The 21683-nt window shown below is 43.1% G+C and overlaps 1 protein-coding gene across 16 annotated transcripts in view; it reads left to right on the top strand.

Annotated features, from left to right (window-relative positions):
- Window positions 1-213: 213 nt before the first annotated feature.
- Window positions 214-21683, top strand: part of RESF1 (retroelement silencing factor 1) — a 44717-nt gene continuing 23247 nt past the window's right edge. For 4 of the 16 annotated variants that reach the window (XR_005952227.1, XR_005952228.1, XM_041398909.1 and 1 more), the window contains exons 1-4: window positions 2363-2514; window positions 5866-6193; window positions 10479-10656; window positions 16843-16931. The gene's annotated coding sequence lies outside the window, so the exon portion shown is untranslated. Of the gene's footprint in view, window positions 2240-2362; window positions 2515-5865; window positions 6194-10478; window positions 10657-16205; window positions 16715-16842; window positions 16932-20982; window positions 21115-21683 lie in introns of those variants that run through there. The other 12 variants (XM_041398899.1, XM_041398905.1, XM_041398903.1 and 9 more) reach the window with 12 other exon arrangements.

Raw genomic sequence — 21683 nt, 5'->3', positions numbered from 1 at the left:
TGCGGGAGGGTCTGCAGTTTCTTGAACAAAACATATGACATTCATTAGCTTCTTGGCAAGGTTTCTGCTGCATATTTTAAAAACAGCACTCCTGACATTCCTATACCTTATACTTCACAATTTTCTACTTGTAATTGTTATATTTGCCCAATTATCCAATAAAAAACAAACCAAACAAAATTAAATGCAACAGCCATTTTAATTAAGTAGCTTAAAATATATAAAGTTGAATACACTTGACATATTGACAATATAATTTGGCTAGAATAAAGAATAATTTGGTTCTATGGATAATAGTGCATAAGCAGAAATAACTGCGTAGGGTACGGAGGGCAGGGCTTGACTCCCGTCACCTCACGAACCAGCTTGTCAACGCAAAATTCCCTTTTTATGCTGTCTGTCATTACCATCTCCTCCCATTTTCGATCCGTCACACTTGTGTCACCACCCTCATCATCACCTTTACCACGCGTGCTCCACCATTCTTTTAGGGGGTCGCGCCACTCTTTGGGGGTCTTCTTTGAGGAAGGCCTCTCCTCTTCCTCGGTGTCCTGCAGTTCACCTTTTGGATTACACATACGCACCAAGGTGGTATAGTATTTGTGAGATACAAAGTTGTGTTTCGTGTCAGGTACATACAGGTAGTGTGTGTACTTGTGATTGTGATTTGTGTGGAAACTGATCATGGAACAATTAAAAGATGAATTCTAAAAAAATTACTGTGGGAATAAAGCATGGAAAAAGGCCTTGGAACTTATCCTTTGTTTGCAAATAACATCTGAATTAAAGCTTTAAGAATGTTGCTGCTGGACAGGAACTTTCTGCACGTAGCTAAGCATTTAAACAGCTTTGCAGTAATAACCTTTTGAAATATAATTTTAGAATATTGCTTGTAATAAGGAGCTTTAAAAATATAGGTTTAGAATGTATGTAAAGGAAATATGCTTATCTCAACACCTTAGCAAAACAGTAAAAAGCAGCTTGAGAAAGGAAGTTGAACATCAACTCAAGGATTGATAGCTTCAACCAAGGGAAGCTGACCAAGGGAAGCTAGGCATCACCATCATGAGATTTATAGTCTTTGCAAATAAAAGGTAGACACACATCTGGAGTTTGGACCACAGCAGCTGGAAGACCTCTTTCTTCTTTGAGAAGTCGAACCCCACCATCTGGGGATACTCCTTTCTGGGGTACATCCTGAGAAAAACTAACTCACAATAGTGTATAGAATTGTGATGTAAAAATTAGGAATAAAAACTGCTGAGAATCAAAACTGCTGAGAAAGCTGTGTGTACCCCTATAAATACCTGTCGGCCTCAACCATCGGTGTGCAATTAGAGGGAAAACTTCCCCCACTGTACCCAGCGCTGTTTTACTCATACTTTACCATATTAATTAATAAATTAATTTTTGCTTGAATATTAGCCTAGTCAAGCTTCTTATTTATAACAGTATAGAGCCAATATTATGTTCTAGCATTAAAGCAATCAATCTCATATAAGTAGCATTTTCCTGGTGTCCTACCAAATTTTCCTATCTTCCAACTAAATTTAGTAAAAGTTATCTCTTGCTTCTTCCTGTTCTGAACATCTGCAGGAGAAGAGGGGGGGAGCCCCTTCTTTCCCTTTCTTTCTTGGCATTACACCTTTAACTGTTTTATTATTTCCAAATATTAATGTATCAATATTGATTACTGTTTCAATTTTATCAGCACGAATCACACCTATTTATTACATAATCATAACTGCCTTTTTACATTATTAAATCGATTCTTTTATCAGAATATTTATAACACTTCTTCTAGCTGAAGTCTCAATTGGTCCTCAGTCCGTGGGGGAATGTGAAAGGACCACTCTATTTTTCTTAAAGCGCGTCTTAAGTCTCAACGTGACGCGCTTGGAGCAGGGAGCTGTGGGAGTTCTCTGGAGAGCCGAGAAGGCAGGAAGGGAGGCAGGGAAAGGGGCAGGGAGGAGGGGCTTAGCCTGGAGGGATCTGAGGAGCAGGAGGCTCAATCTATCGCCGCTGCCCGCGGGCGAGCCCCGGGGCTCCGCGCTCTCCTCCGCCGGCGGCCCCAGCCCCGCACCCCGCGCCGGGCGGGCAGGACGCGCCGCCCCCGCCCCGGCGCCGCCCCGGAGCTCCCGCCCCGGAGCTCCCGCCCCGCTGTCCGGAGCCGGGGTCTCCTTCCGTCTCCCAGCGGGGCCGACAGTCGGGGCTGCGGACGACTCCCTGGCTGGGCTCGGTGAGGACGTGCGCTGCGGCGGCGAGAAGGGAGGGAGGGAGCGGGCGGGGGGCGGCGGGGCCGTGCCGTCCTGTCCTCCCTTCCCCTCCGGCCGCGGGGCTGCCAGGAGCCGCTCCCCGGGAGCGGGGGCCCGGCCGGGCCCGGCAGCTTGTCCGCTGCTCGTCTCGCAGAACCAATTCCCATCAATTAGAGTGCTGCGAGTGTCTGAACAAGGACAATGCGATGCGCAGGCTCCGGAACGCATCCCTCGGCCCGATCACCTTAAGGACGCAGAGGTTTGTTTGCAATATTTCTCCGTAGGGTACGACAATGCAGGGAGATGCGGTTGAAAGAGAATAAAAACACCCAGAACAACAACATTTTCCAATTCTTGTGTGTTCTCACCCTCTGGCCCCCACCCCACGAAACAAAACTGAAAAGAGAATGTAATCGCTGTCAGGGTTGAAGACTGGCTGTTTAAATTCTGCCGTGAAAGTCCAGCGTTAGTGATTTTTTTTGCTTCAGCCTCTCAGATAGACATCACAAGCTGTGCGGTAAGGAGCCGGAGCTCTGCTTTGTGTAAGAGGGACACCTGCAGTCGTGTGTTATGGTATTACTGATAAAACTGTTTATACTATTAAAGAAAAAAAAAACCCCAGAACGTATTTAAAGAGGTGTAGGCTCGCTGTTTCTGCTTTGGGTTGTCCGAGTAGTGTAGCTGATAGAATTAACTTATTTATTCCATCTGCAGAGGCAGATGGAAATGTGAGAAAAAAGTGTGAGTACCTCATCAGTGTGTAGCAACTTTCTTCCAGTGCTTTGCTTGTCCGTGGCATGGATGAAAGCCAGAGGCATCAGGTAGAACATGAGTAGATTTTCTGCTGGAGCACTGGATGTGTTTCAGAAGCCCATAGGAATGCTGGCAGTTGTTTTCCTAGAAGTTGTTAGAGGCTGACTCAACTCTTTCTAGGAGCTTCGTGGTAACTTTGGGCATTTCCCTGCTCTTAACTAGCCTCCTGGGGGAACTTAAAAATAGAATAAAACAAACCCAACTCATCATGACTCCTGGTAAATATTTTCTCCTGAGAAAATATTAATCTGAGAATGATGGGAGTAAAACTTGTTACAAACACCAAAAACTCCTAACTGGGCTCTTATCACCTTGTTCCCTTGAACTGGCCAACTGATGTTCCAAAACATTCAAACAGATATTCCTGGCAGAGAAAACAGAGTTGTGATAATGATTGCTTTTATATTGCTGTCCACAAAATTAAATCCTTTACTCTTGATGCCTGTGCTAGCATAAAAGTTCCCTTGGGTCTCAAGGTGCAAGATCTTGGAAAATTTACTGCTGTGATTCCCAAGATGTTTACTAGGACCCATTAGTTCAGTGTGTTTGTGTGGCTCACTGTAGTGAGTTGGGAGGCAGAGTTCAAGAATCCATCTCTCTTTGTAGTTTAAGCTTAAACAGTATTTTTTCCCCAGAAAATAATATATTGTCTGATGTCTTGGCAGAAGACAAAAAAAAATAAATTACAGAATGCTTTATGTCAACTCTCTTGTGGAGTGTTTTGGTTTCCTTCTAAATAAAAGCTAAAACTTTTTCCAGTTCATTGGTCTGCTAGAATTTTTAGAAGTTTTATTTTTATTGTTATGGTTCTGATTTCTATTTAAAACACACTTTTTTTTTTTTTGCTCTTCTCCCTTCCTACTAATCTTCAAAAAAATAGTTGTAAATCAGTAAAATACTCTGATTTGCAGGATGCTGTCCCTCAAACACACTCCTTAGAAGCCAACAAATTACTGACTTGGATTGTTTTCTGCAGGCTAAGGTGTTTCGGTAGGAGAATATTTTTATGTATTTCTAAAATTTACACAAATCAGCCTTTCCCAACTGTTTTATTTGCATTTTTTTGTTCGGTTTCATTTGCTGCATCCATGAACAACATATCAGTGGGTTAGGGATGTGATGTGAGACTGTCATAGCATTTGTGGTCTTGTAATAATTAACCTGTTAGTTTGATGTTGAGCCTTTCTTGTTTGTGTTGAAGACTAACAGTTGTCAGAGGCAGTGCAGTACTCCCCACCCCATAAATTAAAAGGCATGGATGAAGACACAGCAGAAGGAGTAAAAGAGGGAGCAGAAACCCAAGAAGGTGCAGTTCAATTCTCTTGATTCCTAGAGGAGCTCCTGCTTTGCTAAGCATAGCTATGAGAGCTTGTGAAAAACCTTAGAGCCTGCTGGTGACTTAAAAGGAAAGAAAAAATTAAATCAAGGAGAAATAGTGAAAATACCCATGATGGTTTTTAGCATTAGGTAATGCTAATCTTTGCCTTTTTAAACTGTTAAAGTGCACTGATGAAAGGAGACTGGTGCTGCACAGGAAATTGGAGTACCAAATCTGCCAGGGGATCTTTTGATAGATCACTGGTCATCAGGACATAGGAGACTCTGGTGGTATTGTTGGTATGGGTCATTGCTCCTTTGGTAAAAGCAGCACTTGAAGCTTAGTGACTGTTGTCCCTTCTAGGAGCCAAGACCAGTGAGGAGCTCCTGTTCCTGCAGTGAGAGCTCCACACCTGTCTGAAGAGACACACGAGATTGCTGAAGTGATCTTTTTTTTCCTTTTTAAAGTGAAATTGTGGATGCCATTTTATTGTCTAGTTTGGTTCATCCTGAAGCATCACAAGTGGCAGCATCAGTGCAACTGAAGAGGTAGAAATGGAGAAGAAAATATGGTTAAGGAAAATACAAACTTAGCAACCTGTCTTTGTTACTCAAAGCATTTCTAACCCATATTCAATACTGTTACACGCAGTTTTTCAAAGAACTGTAGTAATTTCTCATTGCTGACAGGGAATGGATTTTTATTTTTTCACACATTTGCTAGACACTACTATCATGTTGCTGACTATTATTTGTCTTCTTGATAAAGCACAAGCAATTCAAGTTCTCAGGAGCTTCAAAACTGCATAGGGCAGTGGAAATGTAGAGTAAAAATCCTGTATGAATTTATACTTGGAGGAATTTCAAGGAAGCTAATTTAATGGAAGGATTGATATTATAACCTATAGCAGGCAGGAAACTTCACCAATCAGAAGATTTTTAAAAAGACTTTTTAAAAATACTCCTGTGACCTGGAAGGTAGTGCTATGCCTTCATGCTGGATATAAATGGTCTCAATAAAATGCAAATATGCCAAAGAGCTGTTCTGGTATGTGCTTGTGAAAGATTTCAATGACTGAAATTCAGTTAACTTAATTTGCACTTCAGTCAGTATCCTGTACATAGTTTGCAAGCTCGTCTCCAATGAGTGGTCATTAGGCGTTGGATGATTAGGGAACAATACTTCTAGAAGGGGATGTCTACAACTACTGGGGAGGTAAGACAGTGCTTTAAATGTGCATTGAAACTTGAAAGGAATTTGGAAAGTCCTCGGAGGCTGAAGCATGTTTGTGGTTTCTCTGCATTTCACTTGTGTCTGTGCAGTACTGAGGCCTGAACAACAGGCCCTGAGCTGAAGGTGACTATCAATGAACCTTCCAACCAAACATTGTATAATATTTGTATCTGCTTATTACTGAAAGATGCAGGATCATTAGTGAAACATGTAGTGGGATAACAATGTATTTCTTCCTGTGTTTAGAGGCCAGTCAGGGCCATGAAATCCGATACCTGGCCTTGTTTGGAGGTACATGGTCAAAGTCAAATCCCTTGGTTCCTCCTTGAGCCCTGGCCAGGCTTTGGGTGGAACCCGGGAGGAGAATGAAACCAGATGTTCCTGCAGAGAACGTATGGAAGCTTGTTTATTCACCGGCATAAAAGCTGGACCCTCTCACAGCGAAGACGGAGAGCTGGCCTGCGGGTGGATGTGCCTGAAGAATTTCCCAGTTACCAGGAGTGGCTCTCCAGTCCTTCGCTGTGGCTGGAGCTCCCCAGCTGAAGTGCAGATCTGGATGATAATAAAATATTAGGTGAGGTACCTTTCTTAATTACTACAGGCAATCTTCTGTAGTAGCGATTGCGTGCATTGCTTAGCTTATCTTTTTGTAATTCTTTGCTGTTTTAAACTAGAGTAAATTACACTTATTTCTTAAAGTTGGTGTTTTGTGTCTTTTGTGCTGACCATGCCCACTGGCAGACCAGTGTGATGGTAAATAGAAATTTGCAGTTGAAATGTAGGGGTAGGTATTTTCTAAAAGTGTTGTTCCATCCAAGAAATGGCAGCTTAGGACTCTGTTTCATCTTTAGCTGACCTTCTTCCATCATAGTAATGTTCACAACTAGAAAAGCATGAGCTATAGATAATACAGCTATAAGTACAGTGTTTCAGTTATATACATGAACTTTTCTGCAGAGGCAAGGATATTCCTGTATAAAGGAGTCTGATGCTGCCATTAGAAAAGCTTTCACCTGTAGGATTCTGAATGGAATATTCAGTGATGTCAATTTGTCTAATGAATGCAGTCCCTGTTATTAATGCCTTTTCCCCACAAATCTTTTCTGTTGAAAATTGCTTTCTCAGGCTTACAGCTATTATTCAAAAGCAATAAATGCTTGGTTGATACAATGAAGCAATCAAATACAATCTTGAAGTTTTAATTTTCTTCTGAACAATGGCATCACTTTTGCTGGTGTTGGTGTGTTGCTTGGTACCATGGAGAACTAGAATGTTAAAATTCCTTGTAAAGTATGGTTCCTCCAAATGCCTGATGTGTCTATAGTGCTTGCAGAAGAGATGTTGCTTATGGCTAATTCCAATTTTTCTGTATCTAGTGCTTCTGGTTGTTGATATGTGGAATGGTGTTTATCTCCATTAGCTCATTTGTGGTGAGAAGAATGACTTCTTTATTCTTCATAGTCCATTGACTATGACCACGGTTCCCATGACACTTATGACAGTGTTGCTGGGTGCAATTAGTAGCTTTAGGACAGTGGATTGGGACCATTGCCAGATGCCATGGCATGCTTTTTCCTTGATTTTTGTACTATCCCCTGAAAAAGTCCTGAAATTCAATTACAAAATTGTAATATCTCAACTGCAGAATTTCTGAGTTCCCACTAATATTTAAGGCACAGTCAGAGATTGATGCTCATTTTGTTGTTTTTCTAAATTTGTTTTGCCATGGGCAGGGTCAGAAAAGACACACCAACTTAAGGAATGAGGGTAGTTTAATATATGAAACTGCAAAGAATTACAAAAATATAAGATAGGATAAGCGTCAGCTGGGGGAAGCTACTGTCACAGCAAAGGACTGGAGAGCCACTCCCGGTCACTGGGAAAACCTGCAGGTGTTTCCACCCAGAGGAAATGAGGCTTCCGACTTAGCTGTGAGAGTCCCATTTTTATTCTGTTAAATAAACAAGCTACCATAGCTTCTGGTAGAGGAACGTCTGGTTTCTTTCTCCTGCTGGGTTTCTTCCAAAGCCTGGCCAGCACTCAAGGACAAACCAAGGGAGTTGTCTTTGATCCTGTACTCCCAACCAAGGCTAGATTTGGCCTTGCCTGGGTTCTAAATACTGAAACCATGTTTTGCCAATGAGCAGATACAACATTTGGTTGGAAGGTTTACCTAGAGGTCAACTTTGGCCCAAGGTCGTTGTTCAGGCCTTAGTACTTCAGCATTTTGCTGTTGTTACCATGAAGTATAATAAGTAGAAATTGCAGCTGTAGTCCTGCATCAAACATCCTTATTGAAATGGAATTTCAAAGCTTTTTGACATAAATACTAAAATTGAAAATTTTTGAGCATAACAAGTTGTTCTTTTTGTTTAAGTGGGGGTGAAACAGCTTGAACTGCACCCTACTTGCAAAAATCACCCAGTGATGGAGGGAGGGTGGCCATGTTGTTTTTGATGTTCAAGAATGCTGATATCAGCCTGACTGAAACACCTCAAAATTCAACAATATGAGGATGTTAAGAAACTGGTGTTTCCTGATAGGAACTGGCACTGGCATGGATGTAGAAGACAGATGTTTCCTGATAAAAGGAACCCATGAGTGGTAGTACTAATAATGTATTTTAAATGAATTATGTTCTGCTGAGCTAGCCTAGCAATGTAGGTCATGACAGTCAATCACGTTATCGTATAAAAACCCAAGCTCTTTTTTGTGGTAGGGATTTCTAACACATTCTTTTTAGGAGAATGTGTGGAGATTCTTCCTTGAAGTGGGGATGCTTCTTGTGGTAACTCCTTGAGGCTGAGTGAAAGAGATTTGCCCATGGTCATGAGTGTGGGTGACCAAAACCAATCTCTTCTTGACAATTATTAAGCTAGTTTTCAAAATCCCAATTTAGTAAATAGTGCACTGTAATACCAGTTGCAGCCTTTTGTACTGAGGCAGGTCATGGAGCAGATCATCTTGAATGACATCACACGGCACCTATAGGACAACCAGGGAATTAGACCCAGCCAGCATGAGCTTATGAAAGGCAGATCCTGCTTGACCAACCTTGATTTAAGACAATTTAGGGGAACATTCTAAAATGAGTTACTTCCCCTTAGTTTTAAACAATCCCTTTACACCAATAAGGAGAAACAGGTAGAGGAGATATAAGTGGAAAAATAACAGTTTACTAAAAAAACTCCAAAATAGCAATAGGCAAAACATATCAGTAAGAGCACCAGTTTTTTTGGAAGTTGCTGAAATCTCCCAGGGAACAAAGAGAAGCTCAAAATGTCAGAGTGATGGCTTCCCCAAGATGGTGCCTGCCATGGAGCAGACAAAGGGAAAATGGCAGCAGCCCCCTTCTCTCCCTTTATCTCTCTGGTGGCTGGTACTCGGTCAAGGGCTAGAACTTGTGGAGGGACTTTGCCTTCCCCTCGGCAGAAGACAGCAAGGCAGAGCCTCTGGGCTGGTGTGACTCGGAGCCTCTGGCCCCAGCCAGGCACTGCCGGTGGGCTGGGGTCACCATGCTGTTAGCATGGAGAGGGGAGTTTAAACCAGGCCCTGCCTCTGCCCAGGCCCTTGACAGTAGACAGTAACTTAATTGAGGTGGCCAACACCCCAAAACTCACTCTTGTTTCGCAAGTTCTTAAAAACGGCCGATTAGGTCTATTACAAAATGAATGATTTATTGAATAGACCAAGGAAAACAGACGTAAGACTTAAACCAGACTTCTTACCACACAGGATAAACAAAGAGACACTACTAGTGGATAGACAATACTGTGTGGTTGAGGTACCTATATTACAGCTAGCGAAGAAATAATATAGATTAGGATTCAATGTATTTTACCATCCAATTGCTGATGCATTGGATGGTAAGATACATTGATTCTTACATCAAATCTTTCCTCTCAATTTCCGGAAAAGTATCTACAAAGATGCATCCAAGCTTCATAGGAGAAGCCACCCTACACATTTCCAGGGAGTGTGTGAGAGGTTTCCATCTCCGTAATAATTTGTGTGGCTTTTATAGTTGTAAAGAGCAGTGTCTTTTGGTCAATGACATTTACTTCTCTTAATCTCTTCCCACATCATCTCTCCAGACCAAGATGTTGATTCTTAGTTGGGGGGTCTCAGCCCTTCTGGCACCAGCAATGACCTCCTGCCAGGTCTTTGACCGTGCCTGGGTTATCTCTTCCATGTGCACCAGCCATCTGTGGTAAGGAGGGACGTCCTGCCACACACAGGGAGCTGGGCTGCTCTGCTTTTCTGGGCTCAACAGTGTGGCTGCAGGCAGGTGTTGGAAAATTCACTCTGAAATAGTTTTTGATTGGGAAATGCAGCTTCTCAAGTTGCCACTGTTGCCAGTGGAGCCAGAAGGCATGCCGAAGGCAAGAGAAAGCTCCACCTGAGCACCTCAGCTTTTAAAGACTGTGGGAATTAAGTGTATTCACTTTGTCTCCAAACAAAAAACCCCACTAGCAAACTGAGAAATACTGTTTATTCAGTATGGGATAACACTGAATAAAATCACATTACGAGTCCTGGTGTTGGGAGGGGACAATGTAAAGGAAGGCTGGGAAGGACAGCCTGATGCAACATGAAGGCTACAGGAGTAAAACATAACCATCCTATAAACATTTTACTGAAGTCCAAAAAGATTAATGTACTGGCTTTCCTAGATCAGCTAGGTGGGTTACCCTGTTGTAGAAGAAAGTCAGGTGTGACAAGCTGACTTTCACCTCATGAAGCCGTGCTGGCTGTGACTGATGATTGTTGTCCTCAGTGTTTTTCAGTACCTTTCAGAAAAATGTTTTCCATGATTTTACCAGACACTGAAGTGACACTGACAGGCCTCTACTTTTCAGGGTCCCCCTTCTTCCTCTTCTTGAAAACTGGGGCAACGTTCACCAGCTTCCAGTCAGCTGGGACTTCTCCAGACTCCCAAGATCACTCAAAAACCATCACGAGAGACTTTGCGATGACATCGGCAGCTCTTTAAAGACTAGTGGATGAATCCCATCAGGATTTGTCAGAAGTCAATAGGTAAAAGGGGGAAATATATTGTTGGAAGTGATGGAATGGGAATTTGCAAAGAGAAGTGACTAGTAGTCTACATGTACATAAGTTTACTGTAAACATTCTGTGATTGATTGGCAATCTGAGATTAAGGCAATTTCCAACAAATTACCTCCTATGCAACTGCAAAGAATTTTGGGGCAGGAAAACTCCTGTGTGCTAGTGCTGTTCTGACATCTAAAATGTATCTAAAATACAGTTATAAAGAGAGGAAAATGAGAATTATGGATGTTTATGTACTCCTTTCTTTGTGTGTGTTTAGTTGATTCAGACTGTTTTTCTATAATACCATAAATCAGACGTGCTGAATTAGACTTAAATACTTTAGGTAAAATGAGACATGCCACTACAAGTCCAGAAGCAGACGCAGGAGAGCAAAATTTTGCTGGCCTGCAGCTGGACTTTTGTCCTTTCAGTTCTTAGAATCTTCTGTTTGCTGAACTGTGTTCTGCAGAGGTACGAAATAGCTGTGACCACAGTGGCTGGCACTGAAATGCATATGTTTATAGGGTTTTGACTCTATTAAAGGGAGCTTTTAGCAATGAATAAGAAATATTTTAGAGCTACTGTGAGTGCCTCACTTAGACTTGTAGAGGAGATTTAGACCACTTAAAGAACCACTGGCACAGATAGCTGGAAAAGTGATTTTATTGAAGTAAAATTATGTAAAAGTGAGGCTTAATATAAAAGTGAGGCTTAAGAAAGTACCCTGGTCAGGTTTAATCCTACTGTACAGATACAGTAACAACAATAATAATAATTCAAAAGTATGAATACATTATCTTAATGCTCTATGATACAAAGTTATGCACAATATCACTCACCTGAGATCTAAGTTTCTCCTCGAGGAGAAACTTAGAGGTGATCCAGCTCAAGGACAGGTTACAACCCTGCAGCTGGGAGAGATCAAAAAAAAGCTTGCATGGGCTTTCATATTTGTGGAATAAAGTGGTTGGCTTGCAGTCAAATGAAATGCCATGGAATTTCTATGAAATTCCTTGCACCCACAAGTTAATTTATTCCTTACTCATTAGTTCTGGAAGAACTACCTGCTATTGATGTTGGCTGGTGTTTGCTGGTGTTCCCAACTCTTATGCATCAAAGCTCTTTGTGTCTCTCTGTTCTATGTGGGTTTTCAAAGAATAGGTTGCAACTAGCAAAGTCCTTGACCTGGTCATGGCCTAGGCCTTTACTTCCTTGTGAGCCTGAGCCAAACTGTCAATAATTTGGTCAAGGAGTTTAGCTATGACTGGTGTGACTACTTAATCCACTTTATTGACTCTAAGAGTGGTGGTACAGTTACCTCTTGTCTCTGTCATCAGTGTGTGTTGCACTGCACATAATTGGTGAGGGTACAGTTATTTGATGAGTTGCTTAGCTTAATAATTATACTTAATGCTTGTTATATATCATTGCACAGATACAGATATCATTGAATATTTTTAGAAGGGTTGCAAGTGTTTGTGGCTCATACTCCAGTCCCAGGTGCAATATGTGTGCAGCAAAGAATAGAGAGAATAGTCCAGCTGACTAAAACCTGGGCCTTTCATGACAAAGATTTAGAACCTAGAAGACTTGATATTTGCATTTGGAGGAGGGAGTAGATTGGGTAAAAAAAAAAAAAAAAGTACTTCAAGACAATTTCAGAAATTCCTTTGATACTGGCATGCAAAAAGATTCCTTTAAAAATTACCCCAACACTTCACATTCTGGGCAGGACCCTGGCATTTACCAGGAAGATAAAAGCTTCCTGGTGTTCTTTGAGGGCTGAAATTTGGAATAATTTCTTGTGTAAGATTCCCATCTATATGTGGTAGGAAAGTCAGCAAGATAGTGGTGATGAGAGACATCAGGAATGGGAGAAATTTCAGCTAATACTGCCCAAGCTACCTTAGCGGCAGGACTATAGCCATAGCCTGCAGGTAAATGAGTAAAGGTATAATTAATGCCATTCCAAGTCCAAGCAAAGTGAGCTTGATAGGCCTGGTGGGTGAGACACTGGTGTAATGTCTTTAATGTCCAAACTGACTGTGCATAGATAAGACAAAGATAAATGGCATTGATGGTTTTGGCAGCTTTTGAGACTGCAGTATGAGGCAGAGAGGGGGCAAAATTTATGCCTAGGTAGCTGTCACAAGCAGAATGGAAGTTTCACCCAAGGTTTATCACATGTACCCTCCTGTTGAGTCACAGGGTGCAGAAAGGATCCTGTTGCTTTCTAAACTCCTCCTCAGAGAGGAGTCTGGGTGTGCTGGATCCAGTCCTAGCTCAAAGACTTACTCAAAGGTTAATGTCTAAGGAATTCCACAGGTGTATTTGAATCTTTATACAACTTCATCCCACAGGATAAAGGAAGGCAAGCCAATATGAAAAAATTATTTATTTATATGGTGCTAATACTGATGATATTGATCATAATACTAGTTAGACTAAAGGACCTTAATCAGAATTAATTACTACACAGTATAGATAGTGAACTATAATTACAGAGACGATAAAGCTGGCAAAATAATCAAGTAGAGATTGATGTTGCTTACTCGTACCAATGTCTGTGGGCACAGCTCTTTAACTCAGCCTTGGGAAATAACCTTGGAGTTGTCCCCACTCAAAGGAGGAATCTCCACACACACTTCTAGAAGAGGGTATGTTAAGAGTGTGGGAAGCATAAAACGGTGAAGAAAATAGCAAAGCTCACTATGAGACAGAGCCCACGCATCAGAACATCAGTGATTAGAGCAGACATGGAAACCTGAAGGAGGTTTTTGTTGCCATGGCATCGGGTAGGAATTTAAAGTGGGAAAAGAGCAGCACAGTCTCAATACCAGGAAATGTTTTGTACAACTGCTACCAGGTATACCTCCTACCAAGAAATACTGCATACGACACAACCACTAAGAACAGAAAATTTGCCCACCCACAGCACTTTGGACAATAATGGCTAATAAGGTATAAAAGGGCCCTGATTTTGTGTTTAGCTGGGGGATGAGAATTTGACATGAAAATTGTAGGGACACTTTTTCCTCACCCTCTGCAGAAGGGGCACCTTTTGGTAAGACTTGTGTCCTCCGCTGTGGTGAGTGTTTTTATGTGAGAAATTGAGCTTGTGATTGCCATTGTACTGTCAGGGCTATATTTAGCTTCTCTGCAGTTTATGCAGATTCTGCTCCAAAAGAGCACTCCAAAAGAGCCATGTCTGTTGCATTAAGTAAACCACAGTACTTGTGAACCTGGCTGGTTCTTTTGAATGCAAATAGACTATTGGAGCACCCAGTGCCAGGCCTTTAGTTATGTATTCGTAACCAGTCTCTGCTTGGTTTTTATAGTGATCCACTATAAAAACTGGGACTGGGTTTTTATAGTGATCCACTGTCAGTCAGATGTTTCTGGGCCAACTGATTCAGCTCAGCAGCCTTTAGCTCAGCAGTGTCAGGTGAATTATCAATACTGCCACTTCTTGGTTGCTTTATCAGGAACTTTTTTTGCATTCTCACCCGTGCCAATTTCTACCAGGAAACAGTGTTCCTCACATAGTCAGAATGTTCAACTTTGGGGTTATGGAATCAGGCTGGTCTCAGCATTGTTCTACACCAAGTGTAGCATGATCCCCCTTCTCCATCCATCACTGACAACTTTTACAGTCAGGGTATTGTTTGAGCTGCTTTACCCCACGGAGGCAGAGTGTCCTGCTCCAGTAGACCTGGTCAGGTGCCAGGACCCACTGGACTTGTGAGCTGACTGGCTGCGGCTGTCAAAAGGGGAAGTGGGTGCAAGTGAATACTCACTGTTTTTTCACTTCTCTGAAAAGAGACATGATGAATTTTGGGGCTTGCAGGATCACAGGGTGTTAACAGCATGGTCACTGGAGGTAGAGGTGGGGGCTTCTCAGTGTCCTCAAGGTAGGGAGAGTTTGATTCAGAAGTACCAGGAGATTGTACCTTCCCTGGAGCATCATGGAAGGTCTGGTCTATGAGTGGTTTTGTCTGTGTAAGTAAAAAAGCTAATGCCTTTGTAGGCCTTTCTAGTTAGAAATATCTGCAGCATGGCCTCACTGAGTAAGAGTGGCCAAATTATTGGAATGGAATACTTGTAAAAGGACATACTGTCTGGAGCTTATCTGAAGCAATCTGTAAGTTACCATTCTTTCTGGTAGCTTACTGCATCTTGATTATCTAACATGTACCTGTAATCCCATGAAAAACAAGGCATGTAACACAGAGGTATATAAATATAAACTCTGTCTCTGACCCAGCTGGGCAAGGTTCAACTCAGCAGAGGCTGTTACTTGCCTGCTTTTTGTGGTGCATAGCTCTGCAGCTACATGCAGTGATAAACTGCTGCCGTGCAGACCTGACTAGAATTGTATAGGAGTTACTCCACAGTGGAGGTTAGAACCTCTCAAAACCAGATCCTCAGGCTGGCTGGCTCTTAGGGACATTGCACTTGACTGACCTTGGGAAGGGCTGAAGGGGCTTCTGTAAACTGTGGACTACTGCAGAGGGTGAGAAAAGTGTTCCTCTCCCTTGTGATCAGCTGAAGGCAGAATTTTGACTGTCCATGAGGACACACAGATGATGATGCCATTGATGGTGGCATCTACCTCCAAATGGGAAGTCTCTGTAAGCTGCACCCTCCATGGCACCTGAGAAGGATCATCAGGTTCTGTCTGGGGTGCTAACTGTATGTCTGATAAATCTGGGAAACCAAGGGCTGGGGGGTTTCCAGTTGATGAAATGATGGGAGGAGCACTAGGGCCCTTGCTCAAGCCATGGTGGGACAAGGTGCAGCATAGGGGCTTGTTGGCAAAAGCTGGTGAAACAAGTGTTGGGGCTCTGTGTGCTGCCTGGTTGGAATACCTGGGTTGAAAGGGGCTTTCAAGATTCCTTGGGTCGGCACCCTTTAGCACAGGCTTAAGGAGGTTTTTAACTACCCTGTCACAAGGGGTTTGGTCGTAACTGTGGCTGCATCCTGACAGAGGAGGCAGAATGACAGAACGAGCATAGCAGAAAATAGTTGGTGGTACATATAGGTAAAACCTTATAAAAGAAAGGCCTTGTAAAACATGGTCTAGGCCTTGCCATTCTGGCTAAGCTGGCCTGTTGAGTTCTCATGAGAAAAGAATCACAGGAATGAGAATCAGTTTGCATAACAATCTATTTTTGTGAGAGAACAGTTTGCACATGCAAAAATAAGGAGTCTATCCTATGAAAGTCTGTGAAGAAAAGATGTAAACATATCTAGAAAGAAAAAAGTTTGATGGACATATACACTAGCCATTACCAAGCAATGAACTGAGTTTCAATGATTTTCTGACCTATAAGATTCCAGCATGGTGCCTTGTGATACCATATAAAAGGAGCTGTGTGCAGTGAACATTCGGCTATTCTGCTCGAAGGAATGAGTGTCTCGTCCGTCTCATTCCTGTCTCTAACTCGAGGTCATAGCAACAAGCTGTCGTGCTGGGTACCATGTTAGTGGGCTCTGAGTGAGCCAGGACTCTTTAACTACTGGGTGCTGCTGGGCCTCAGATGGAAGACAAACTCATAGGACTTGATCTGGCACATGGGCTTCATCTAAAGAATGATTGATAACCAGCCTACTTGTCTTTAATCCCAAATTTGTGGGACTGCCCCAGGAAATAGTCAGGTGACCTTGGTAATCTCAAGGCTTTTATCTTTGAGCATATGTTTGTGTAGTTTATCTCAAAACAACAGGTGATTCTTGGGGATGGTCCTGCGTGGTTCCTCTGATAGCAATTCCTGTAACACACAACTCAAATCATGGCTTACAAGAATTTCAAGGTATATCCATTACGACCTCCACCCTTGGTCCTGTTGGGACAGGTTATAGGATTTAACATTGCAGTGAACCTCTCCCCTTGCCTCCAGCCTGGCTTCAGCAAGGGATTCTAATTTCCTATTTTTTTTTGGTCTTTACAGTGACAATGATTGGATTTTAGTCTTAGTGAAGTTGTGTGCTGCATGTAGTCAAAGTTCCTCCTCTAGCAAGGATTTTACAGTTACTAATGGTTGGTATCTTAGTCTTGTTTGTCTCTCTCATAGTTACGTTCCCAGAAAATGTAAATATCTTAAGTTTCCTTAGCATTTGTCTAATTCAAGGATGTGATTTTGTTTTATCCCCAATAATTTTTTTCAGGAAATACCCAGTGAAACATTAGCAGCCTGAAAGCTTTACCTTGGATGCAAAAGCCTGTTTTCTTTGCTAAGATTGTTGCATCAATCACTGTAAGTATTGCCTGGACACTGATGTTGATGTTTTTTAGGAATTTCATATGCCACTTTATTTTCCTGTCTTTTTTTTGTTATTGGTGTCTTATGAGAGCAGAGAAAGTAAAAGAGTGAAGAAAGATAGAGCTGTCTTTGAATCTTAAAATAACACCTATGAAATTATAACACCTTTTGTTTTTTATAGGCTAGATATGAGTGATAGTTTTCATTCTCAAATTTGAAATGAGAAGAATCTTAAAATCTAAAAGAACCCATGAAGGAAAGTCGGGAGCCCTGGTGATTTGGGAGAAATGGCATGAAACATTCTGTTTCGAGACTGCCTAACACCTTGCACAAAGCAAGCTGGGTGTGACCATACTGAGAAGAGCTTGTCAAGATGCAAGCATTCATTCTTGTATTTTCTCATGGGGGCTTTTATGCCTTTTTGTGTATTTTTGAAGGCTGAAATAGTGTTTGGCTTTGAAAATGCTGTCTCTAAAAACTTTATAGAGTGACATGCTCACCCATTTGGGTTTGTAGCAATGGGGGACAAGCGACACGGACTGCCGTAAGCACCTGAAGGAGTTCAATTTATTGTAGAAATCGCACCCTTTTTATACCTTTAATCTCTGCCTGACATAACTGAAACCAAACCGAAACTTAACAGAAAGAAGGCACCCATTGGCTGGCTCAGCTGCAGTGCTGCTGTCCACGCATCCTGTCATCCAATCAGCTTCCGGCTCTTGTGCTGTCCGTGCATCCTATCATCCAATCAGCTTCCGGCTCATGTGCTGTCCGTGCATCCTATCATCCAATCAGCTTCCTGCTCATGTGCTGTCCATGTATCCTATCATCGAATCAGCTTCCTGCTAATGTGGTGTCCACACATTCCTCCAGCCAATCACAATCTCACTCCCATCTGTCACTCAGCTGCCGTGGCGGTGATGTTCCCAGCGCTTGGCCCAGCCCCCCAGTGACAGCTGTGGTGTGGCAGTGCCTGCGCTGGGGGAGCCACGCCGTGTGGCCGCTGCTGCTGCTGGCGGCCCCGCGCCTTGGAAGAGCATGGCTCGGCCTTGTGGCCCCATGCTCTGGCTGCCGATTCTGGGTGGATGTGCGAGACAAACATTCTGGTGACAGCCACCAGGCCAGCCATGCTGTTGTCACCAGGCCATGCTTTGTGCCTGATGTTGCCGTACTTGACGGGCTGGCAGTTCCTGACGTGCCTGTGGCTGTGCCGAGGGCTGTGCTGCCATGAGGCTCGCCTGGGGGGACTGTGCTGCGGAGCCACCTGCAGTGAGCCGGGCACTGCCAATGCGCTCGCCAGGGCCATCCTGACCCCCCCTTGTCCCATTCCCCATCCTGGGGCCGGCCTGCCTTGACCCCTGCCTGCGTGTCTGGAACCCGAAGAGTGTAGGTTCTGGAGCCTAAAGCCCCTGCCAGAGAGTTAGTGTTATAAGCAGCAGTTGCCACATTTGGCATGCTCTAACCAATGCCTGCTGTGTCACATGCATGTGGGTTACAAACAGCGAGCAATGCTTTTCTACAATCTTCATTCGTGTTTATGAAAGCAAGCTGCTGCAAGAGAATAGTTCTGGCCTCATCACTGTTGACTTGTCTGGAGTGTGTGGCTTGCAGTCTGTCCAGGAACTGCACAAATGACTCCGCTGGACCCTGTAAAATCTTAGCAAAGGAAGATTAGGATTGATACCCGTCCCTGGGAGCCACTGCAGGGCTAAGCGAGCGATGATATCACATCCATCATGATGGGAGCCTGCCTGTGCTGCAGGGACTGTGAAAGCTCTCTCCTTCAGCTGTGCAATGGTGATCGGTGGATTGCTGTCCTGCAGCGCTTCTGCCTGGGCTGTACACAGCTCTCAATAACTGGTGAGCCAGGTCATTGGTGAGCTAACTGCGTCGCTGTTAGAATCAGTTTTGTTATGAATGAGGTCACATTATGTCTAATTTAATAAACTACAAACTTAAAATTTAGCAGCAGTTTTAATTGAGAAAAAGTAGTACAATCAAATAATACAATCAAAAGAAATTTGGCAGTGGTTCAGATAAAGCATAAGCAAAACCGATTGATCAGGGTAAGGGGAGAGCTTCCCACCCTGCCTCACGGACAAAAGGCAAAAGGATCCAAATGTTACTTATATACTGTATGCTAATACATATTCATTAGTACTTTCTGTAAATCTCCTATTTTCAATTCCTAATATCTACGTCACTGTACTACACAGCGCATGCTGCACTTGTTTCCAAGGGGTCTTCTGGCTCTTTGGTGGTCTTTTCAGAGGAAGGCTCATCATCTTCTTCACTGTTCTTTGAATAACCTGGCAGGTGGCGCATGCACATTAAGCTTGGTGTTATATAAGAAAGCACTATGTTTCAATTAAACCTTATTTATTTCACATTTAAGACCACTATTTTAGACTCCGTGTCTGGAGTTGTCCCAGCTTTATTCCTATTCAAGGTCAGTCCCTGCTCTGGGAGTTGTCTTAACTTCAGTTGATGCCAGTTTTGATTTGGGAGTCTTCCTGACTTCGTCCATTTCCAAGGCTGAATCCAACTCTTATATCCTGTTTCCCACATGTATCATCTCCAAAGAAACCCACCTGCTTCACTAATCACATGTACTTTTCCAATTATTTGTCCAAAATATTGATATAATTACAATTTCTTTAGCATGAATCACATCCGTTTATCACAGTTTCATTATGCTCTTCCATTTGTGGGATGTGAGGACGTACGCAGTGCTGAGGGATTCTAGACAGTTCAACATGATGGATAGGAGGATAAGCTGCTTTCTTTTACTGGTGCCCTCAGTTCTTTAATCACTTTATAGTCCAGCTCTCAGTATGCTGGGTGTTGGTTTGGCACATATATTACTGGGCAGGCCGTAGTGACCGCCAATTTGCCCTCCTTCATGGTGCTTCCCTCATTTTTGCCATCACTGGCCTACAGTGTCGCTGTCTTGGGCAGGGAGCAAGCCTGCTGCCTGCTTGTGATGTGGGCATTCCGTACTGAAGGGGCGAGCTATGCAGGGATTCTTATCAGAGCAAGGCAGTTCTGCAGGGCTTAGGTTAATCTTGGGATAAGGGAATTCTGTGGGGTTTGGGTCAATCTTGGGGTCGTGTATGGGTTCGGGGGGCTCAGCTTCCGAAGCCAGGTAATGGTAACATTCACTGACTTCCTTTAATGGCTGTTGTGATTGTCCCCCGTGTAGTGAAAAGTCTCTGTCCTGCTGCTTGCCAGGTTTCTGATTGAAGGGGTCCATTAAAGGGAAAATCTTTAATTGATTAGACACCCAGTCCAGCAGGGTGCTTAGTTTCACATCAGCCATGTTAACAGATTGCTGATGTAGGAGCCACCCTACCTGACCCAAGCTCCTGCTTTGTTCCTGGGATATTCCACCTCCCATATTTGCTCCCACTGGTCAATTCGCTCTCCAGGTGAGGTGTGCCCACTTTGAAATTCCTAAGCTCCTTCCCGAACTCTTCCCGGATCCTTCCCCGGATCCTTTTCCAGACTCTTCCTGGTCGGTTCCTTGACCTAGAGTGACCTGCACATCCTGCACCACATTACAGGTCCCAGTTTGGGCCAGGAATTTGTAGCAGTGGGGAACAAAGCGACACAGACCACCTTAAGCATCTGAAGGAGATCAGTTTGTTGTAGAAATCGCACCCCTTTTATACCTTTAATCTCTACCTGACATAACTGAAACCAAAACCAGACCTAACCGAATTTAACAGAAAGAAGGCACCCATTGGCTGGCTCAGCTGCCACACTGCTGTCCACTCTTCTACCATCCAATCAGCTTCCTGCTCATGTGCTGTCCATGCATTGCATCATCCAATCAGCTTCCTGGTCATATGCTGTCCACGTGTTCCTGCAGCCAATCCCAATCTCGCTCCCAACTGTCACTCACTGGCTCTCTCCTCCCTCCTAACTGCCTCTGGCTCCTCCATTGGCTTCCAGCTCTCCGGCCTGCAGCTGTGCCTCTCCCACAGGGCCTTACGGTGAGCATGAGCCTTAGCCACTCTGATAATTATAACCCCATATCCTACAGTCGGGAATCCCTGTGCATGCTGGAATGTAGTGCATGAAGACATAGAGATATGTGCCTTTGTCAGCTTCCGAAGGTGTAAGTACTGCAGAAGTGTTGCTGCCATTCCCGTGCTTCGTGCCTTCTCCCAGCTGAGTAAGTTAATGCTGCCAACAGAATTAGGGGCTCTCTGCTTGTAGCTCACTAGAGGCACAGTCATATTTCTCAAAATTAAACTAGTGGGCCACATTATTATGAGAGATTTTTACTAAACCCAAATTAATTTTACTAAATTTTACTAAACTCAAATTAATTTTTTTCCATTTATTTTGTTGTATTTAAAGGTGTGATTGAAATTGAGTCTTACTGTCTGAAAACCCTGGCTTGTATTTTATTCTGTAGGTGTTTCTTGTGTTCAGCTCTTAAGTATTGTTCATTGTGTTGTGTTATACACGTGCCTTGGTGTTTTTTCCCATTGTTTTTGTATGAAGAAGGCAAATATAGCAATCTATTGTTAATAGAACTAGCAGAATAATGTGAAGGTTTTGTTAGTCATTAGATAGTCAGTAGAGTTGTTAGTTGCTTCTCTTTTTATACTTTACTGTGTTCTGGGAAACACAACTTGACACTGTGCAACTTGACATTGTGCAACTTGACACTGACAGCATTGATGTCCACAGGCTGTGCTAGTGGGGTTGCTCTTCTACCCAGCAATTTAGGTTCAA

Source organism: Onychostruthus taczanowskii, unplaced genomic scaffold, assembly GCF_017590055.1.
Source record: "Onychostruthus taczanowskii isolate IOZ18803 unplaced genomic scaffold, ASM1759005v1 scaffold15, whole genome shotgun sequence".
Taxonomy (NCBI): domain Eukaryota; kingdom Metazoa; phylum Chordata; class Aves; order Passeriformes; family Passeridae; genus Onychostruthus; species Onychostruthus taczanowskii.
This window is presented reverse-complemented; position numbering and strand designations above follow the sequence as displayed.